Genomic DNA, 6,794 nt, shown 5'->3' on the forward strand with positions numbered 1-6,794 from the left:
TTTACTTTTTTCAACCACTTGAGAAATGTTACACTTAATTATAATTGTGGCAAATAAGCAATATGTTTAAAGAAACCTTTTTCTTTTTGTTTGAAGTTTGCAGAATGGCCTGTAGATCTGTGCTTTTAGAATCTGTCTTGCGAAAAGTACAAATGGTGCCTGTTTATATTTTCTCCAATAATTGTCCTGTATTTAACTCCACCCCTCTACCCAAGTAACATGATGCTACTAATACCATGTTTCAACATAGGGATGGTTCTTATTACACAGCATTTCTTTCTGTTAAGAATGTCATGCTTCTTGTTCACTGCAAAAAACTATCTAAAATCAACAAAAATAAATAAATAAATCCAAGGGAATAGCTACTCAAACCAAGTGAAATTATCTGTCCATGCAGCAAGAAAATTTTACTGTACAAAATGTCTTGATTTAAGATGGTTAAATCTTGATACAAGCATGTTTAACACAGAATTATATTATTTAGCACTTCCAAATATCCATTTTTTGGTAGAAACCACACAATTTGCACTGTTCCTATTTCACATTAGATTTACTTTGTGGTTGGCAGCAGTTGTCTTATGAAAATATTCCCCCACATGAGCTCTGCAGCTCTTCCAGAGTTACCACATCTTAGCTGCTTATTGAATTGATTATCCAGCCTGTCAGACTAAATGGATGGTCATACCTTGATAAACCTTTTTGCTCAATAACATAATCCTGCTTTAAACCTATGAAAAGATTTGTTTGAACTGGATTTTATTTAGGGACAGCAGAGTAAAAAGGGACAGAATCCCAATTAATATCACATTTCCAGACTGTTATTTCACTTTTACTGCAACTTCAGTGTCACGTATTAGTAGGACGGCCCGATATGAACCTAAAATCTTATCAAGATATAGGCTGGTATTATCATGATGATGATCAAAGTAACAATAAAAAAAAAAAAAAAAAAAAACATGAGTTCTTTGCAGCCTTTCTTTGGTAACTGTATAGATGTGACTGCTGACCACAACAATCGTAGCCCCACAATCACAAATTATACTCTTGAAGAATATACTAACTTAAATTTGGCTTCCTCAGGACACCACTAACATAAAGAAGTATGATTTATATCATCTAATAGTAGTCATGTTTAATCATGTTCTTCAAATCTGTCATTGCTCCAATAGAAAAAAAAGAAAGAAAAACATGAATAGTAAAAATAAAAGTTCTCACAATTTACCCAGTTTCCGGAATTTTAAATCATCAATAATTCTATTATATTTTTTAGATGATAAATCAAAATTTTGTATCATCAAACTTAACACGATAATGATAAACAATACGATAAATGCCCACCCCTACTTATCAGCTATAATCTCCCCCAAAAAAAAAATTCCAGTTTGCGGCCTTAATGTGACAAAATGTTAAAGGAGTCATCAAAAATCTGATCTTATATATTAGGACGTGTGTGTTTGTGTTGGGCTTCAAATTAAACCTGTGGGAAAATCCTGAGTGACAATGTGGTCCACCTGTATTGACGTCGATACAGGAAAGATGCTTACATTAGCCTGCCTTACTATCGTCATTCCAAAAGGGTAAGTCATCCGATCAGGGACTCACCTGTAGACAGTTTGTAACTGTTGCCTATGCCTATGTAAAGAAAAAGGGATCTAAATTAGCTCTAATTCTATTCCAAATTTAAAGACGATACCGGAGGTGTTCAACAGGGGGTCCGTGACCCCTAGGGGGTCTGCAGAGGTACTACATGGGGGTCGCGAAAGTTTTGGTTGATTACACTTTTTTTATATTCTCCCCTCCATTTTTTTTCCAGCAACGAAATGTCTTTAAATCCACATTAACATGAATTCAACACACTGAAGTAAACAGATAAATAGAGGCAGAAGATGTCTTTCAGTCATCAATGCACACATTCAACGACACACAGGAGCTCTTTCAAGCTGGGCACCGTTTCATTCACAACACCTGTCCCATCATCAGAATCAGAAATACTTTAATAATCCAAGCGCTAAAATTACTTTCTTTACATGACTCCATCTGGAATACAGTGACTATAGAACCAGTTTGACATAACACAATTTCATACAACATATGATCTCCATCTCGCCATCAGTTTGGGGGTCCATGGCCTCGAAAACGTTGAAGACCCCTGGACTTTACTATGACTATACAATGTTTTGATTTTCCATGTGCTTGTACAGCTTAATACTTATGTTGCATGAGAATTAATCCGTGTATTTAGCTTAGAGTACTTGCATGTTTACTTTGCGGAGATAATATCATTGGAAAGTTTTATTTTTTTTCTCAATTGTTTCCCCATCTGTGCACTGCAAAGGATGATTGGAGACTCAACAAAACTGGAGCAAATTCTGCTCTAGGTTTGGCAAAAAAAAAAAAAGGCTAAGCTAAAAGAAAATTCTTCACAATCACAATATTTCAGTTAAAGACTAACTATTTAAGAGACCCTCTCAATAGCATGCTGACCTGTCTAGCTGTCCCTCAGCCAAGCTGTCAAACACAACGACGGCCCATTAAACGTGAACCCACAGAACAGGCATGGATCGGCCTGATGTTGCTGCACGCGAGCTGCCCCCTCCCTTCGTCACATGCTGCCTAATGAACAGTAGGCTCGTGCTCTTGATGGACGAGCCTATTCGGCCGCATGAACCATGTGTACTCACCACTTTCTGCTTGGACACACACAAACAATTGGACACGTCTGGAGAGCTTGGGGCCCAGACCCTAAGGAAGGGCAGATGGTGCCCGGGACTGAGGGCCGCGCCCATATTAACATGAGAAAAGAGGGAGACTAAGGCAGGGGGGAACAGGTACCCTCTCTTCTGTTTTTGTCTGTACAGAGATTAAACAGAGAGGGGGAGGGAGGTGTCTGTGGCACTGGTTTGGAACCCAATTAGGAGCATGATGTCGACTCAGTAGTGGAGAATAATGGAGAATAATGATTTGGAGGTCACCTTTTCCACAAAAACGCCCAGAAAGTGTCTTCAGTGTATTATAAATCAACTTTGTTTTGAATTTCTAATGTTTGCTGTTAAGAGTCTGCTTTTTTATTGTCACTGCAAAGAAAACATCCCTGAACAGCAGAAAGTGTTTCTGAAAAAGAGGTGGACTCTTCTTTTTTTTAGTCACTTGTATGGTTTAATCAGGGGTCTACAACCTGCGGATCTGTTGCAGCAACTGGTTGTTTGGATCTCCTTCCTTGGCAATTAATGAACTATAAACGATAGAGAAGAAAAATAAAAGAGCTAGAAGAACAGATGTAGGTATCTACTATTTTTCTATTTCACATCTATGTAGTTTTCAACATTGTGAACCTTTTTTAACCTCCTTTTTTTGCAAATATTTTTCTTTATCTTAAAACCTTAAGTTAAAAATTAACTTGTGTTTGTTTTAAACTGAGCTTTCATGAAAATAAAACATTTCCTAAAGTGTGTAGTTATTTAAAGACAACTATGTTGTCTGTTTTAAAGCTCTGTATTACAGAGCTGCATCTGAAAAGAAAAAGGTCCGGTGGCTCCAATCATATTCCATACTATGATATGGTGTGGCTGGTTCTTGGAGGTTGTAGACTTAACTTTAAATTTTGTTTTATACAGCTTTCAGACAGTTAATGAGCAGCAGCTTAGCAGTGAAATTAATATTTCTATTTAATAAAGTGCAGCGTTGATCGAATATAAACAGTGCAGAAGAAAGTCGTGGTGCAAAAGGCATTGATGTGGAGGTTCAGAACAGATTTTTTTTTTTTATTTAGCTGGATTGTGGGCAGAAATGGTTCTTTAGATATTAAAGGTTTCAGATCCCTGTTTTACAGCAGACCTATTAATGTTACATAAGAAAAAACAGTTTAGGGGGAATATACTTACGCTCAGTGGGTTATCTTTACGAAATGTTAGGATTTGATGATCTAAAACCATTTAATTTTCAGGGGAAAAATGCAAACGCTTTAGTGTTTATTAGCTTCCTACGACTTCAGAAATATCGTAGAAACTCAAGAGTCTAGTGAGGAATTCAAAAACGTCTTAAAAGATTTTAAACAGAACAACAGCACATTTTTAAAGCAAAAAACTCAAACCTCTTTTTCGGAAATAAATAGAAAAAGTATGAAATATCAGTATTCAAACATGTCTTTTGAAAGAACAAAATAAATATTGATGAGTTTTATACATTCCCATACAAATATACATTAAAAAAAAATACGCTAGGAATATATACGTAAGGACACTAACTTTTACCTAAAATAGCTGTGATCTACTAAGTGGTAGCCATGTTAATGCCCTTCATTTAGACAAAATACGTCATCAGTAAACATACACCCTCCTGCTATCAGAAATTACACTGTGGGAGCTCCTCTCTGATATGCAACATAAATAATTTGTATGATGTAGACACCATCAGGTACAGTATTTTGCGCCAACACAGCCAAACTTAAAGGCAACTCACATGGCAAAGGTTTATGTAAAAGTCTTTTTTCTTATCTTTTTTGGTGAATTATGGTTGAGAAAATTGTATTTGGAAGAAAGAGGACAGCAAAAAAATATGCAACAGCAGAATAAAAGTGTAATGGTACATGTAGGCAGTTGCAGATAAACACAAAATAAAAAAAAGGATATTTTGGCTCCCTCTTGTGGCTGTTAAGAGAATACCTATAGGTAAAGAAAATGTGAGCTAGTCTAGTGCTGCAGCGCCATCTTCAGTTCAAATTTGATATAAAGTAATAGTATCTAAGGCAATGTAAACAAGTTGTATTTAAAAAAATTACAAAATTGTTATTTTGCCTACTTACATAGATGTTTATCATTAGTTACAAGAAAAATAAAGGTATGGATTCTTACTCTATTTGGACCTCATAACCCTTGTAACTAAGGCTTACATTTCCAGCCAGAAATCAGATTTGTAATTTGGGAACCAGTTGACATAAACTTCCATTTAGCTTCTCAAACAGAGGCTGCAAAGAGCAGCCATAGCTGTAACTGCTCATTAGAACTGAACATGTAAGCAACCTTTATAAAGGGCTTCAACAGTATTTATCCCCCATTGCTTTTTTTCCAAACCTTTGATTTTATACAGTTATTTGGCATTTTGTTTGCAATTTACATACAAGAAAATATGAAATAATCATGATATGGAGAAACAATCTTACGTGTTTTTTACATACATTTTCTAAATACATTTTTTAAATATTTTTTCCTGCAATTACATTGCAGTTTTATGCTACGTCTATGTCAATACAAATCTCTGCTAATTTCCTTTTCTAAAATAGAGCACCCCCAGTCAGATTGGATGGAGATTTTTTTGTTGTTCTTTACTTACCAGCAAACAACTTCCATTGAGGTATGAACTGCTTCTCAGTCCCAACTAAAGACAGTAATCCCCACAGCATTATACAGCCACCATCATGCTTTACCAATGGGATGTTCATGCTCTAGGTGAAGCTCATCTCAGCAACAAGACAATTTAAAGTGCCTTAAATGACAAAAATAGAAATGTAAAATTATAAAAAAATAAATTAGTAAATTTCTTTACTGAGAGATTAATAAAGTCCATCAATATATTGCTGTTTCATATCAAACGGACGTAAATAAATGTTTGCCACAACAGATGATGTAACTGCTAACATGTTATGGATGAGATTTAAATCATACTTCAAATTTAAGCTCCTTGATACATCATCTCCTATTAGTAGTTAACGCTTATACATTAGTTTTATGTCTTTTGATGCCTATTCTATAAGTGTTCTGATAAAACTTTTTTTCATTATCAATGCAATACCGATATCACAGCTTTGAAAATGGATTTGACACGATATTAGAAGGAATCATACCGGCTTTATTACTTGTTTCATACTGTAGAATGTTAGGAAAGGCTTGCAAGCAATATTAAAAGGTATTAGGTTGGGTATAAAAAGGTATGAAAAAACTAACCCATGTAAAATTAACCAATGAGTTACAGAAACTTTTAACATATCAGAGATCTTAGATGTCTCCTGATAATATTGGACCGATATCCGATTTACTTTACATAGTGTATGCATACTATATGCAATTAGTGATCACTTAGCAGTCTTTATAGTATTTGAATGTAGCTATAGGAGAAAAACAGGAGGTGTGATATAATGTAGGAGGTTGAGAACAGAGGAGTCCATGTCTGTTTTCAGAAGTGGAAGAAAATATATGATGAAGGAGATATAAACAAACCATATAATTTAATCCTAAAGATTTTAAAACCCTATACAATAAACACTGTCGGTTAAAACTATATCTTCATAAAAATATGACGCGATTACTATAAGTTTGTCGACTTTTCTGAGACACCTGCGCTAAATTCATGGCACGTTGTTTCCACCTTCCTCTTCTCTTTACAGTTTATCTCGTTAATTCAGAAAAACAGGGCATTTATATATATTGTTTATTTAAATGATCCTCTGAATTCAGGAAAAACTGTGTATTTATATTTTTTTTGTAAAAAGTATCTTGTAAAGTCAGAAAAACAGACCAATTTCTCTTTTTCTTTCAGGAGAATGCAATAAACTTCTGTACATATCAGGGTTCCAATAACTGAGATTTAAGATGCCGATATTGATATCTGACTGATGTCCGACAGGGGTGGAACTAGATGGGGGGCCAGGGGTGGCTATGGCCACCCTTACCCAATCATTGGCCACCCCTACCATTTCTTCCCTCTAATACAGATGGTGGCAGCAGTAATACTCTCAAGTGGAATATTCTAACTTATTTAACATTTTAATTTTCTATATGTTAAAGCTACAGTGTGTAATA

The sequence above is a fragment of the Cyprinodon variegatus genome, unplaced genomic scaffold (assembly GCF_000732505.1).
Source record: "Cyprinodon variegatus isolate N-32 unplaced genomic scaffold, C_variegatus-1.0 Scaffold429, whole genome shotgun sequence".
Lineage (NCBI taxonomy): Eukaryota > Metazoa > Chordata > Actinopteri > Cyprinodontiformes > Cyprinodontidae > Cyprinodon > Cyprinodon variegatus.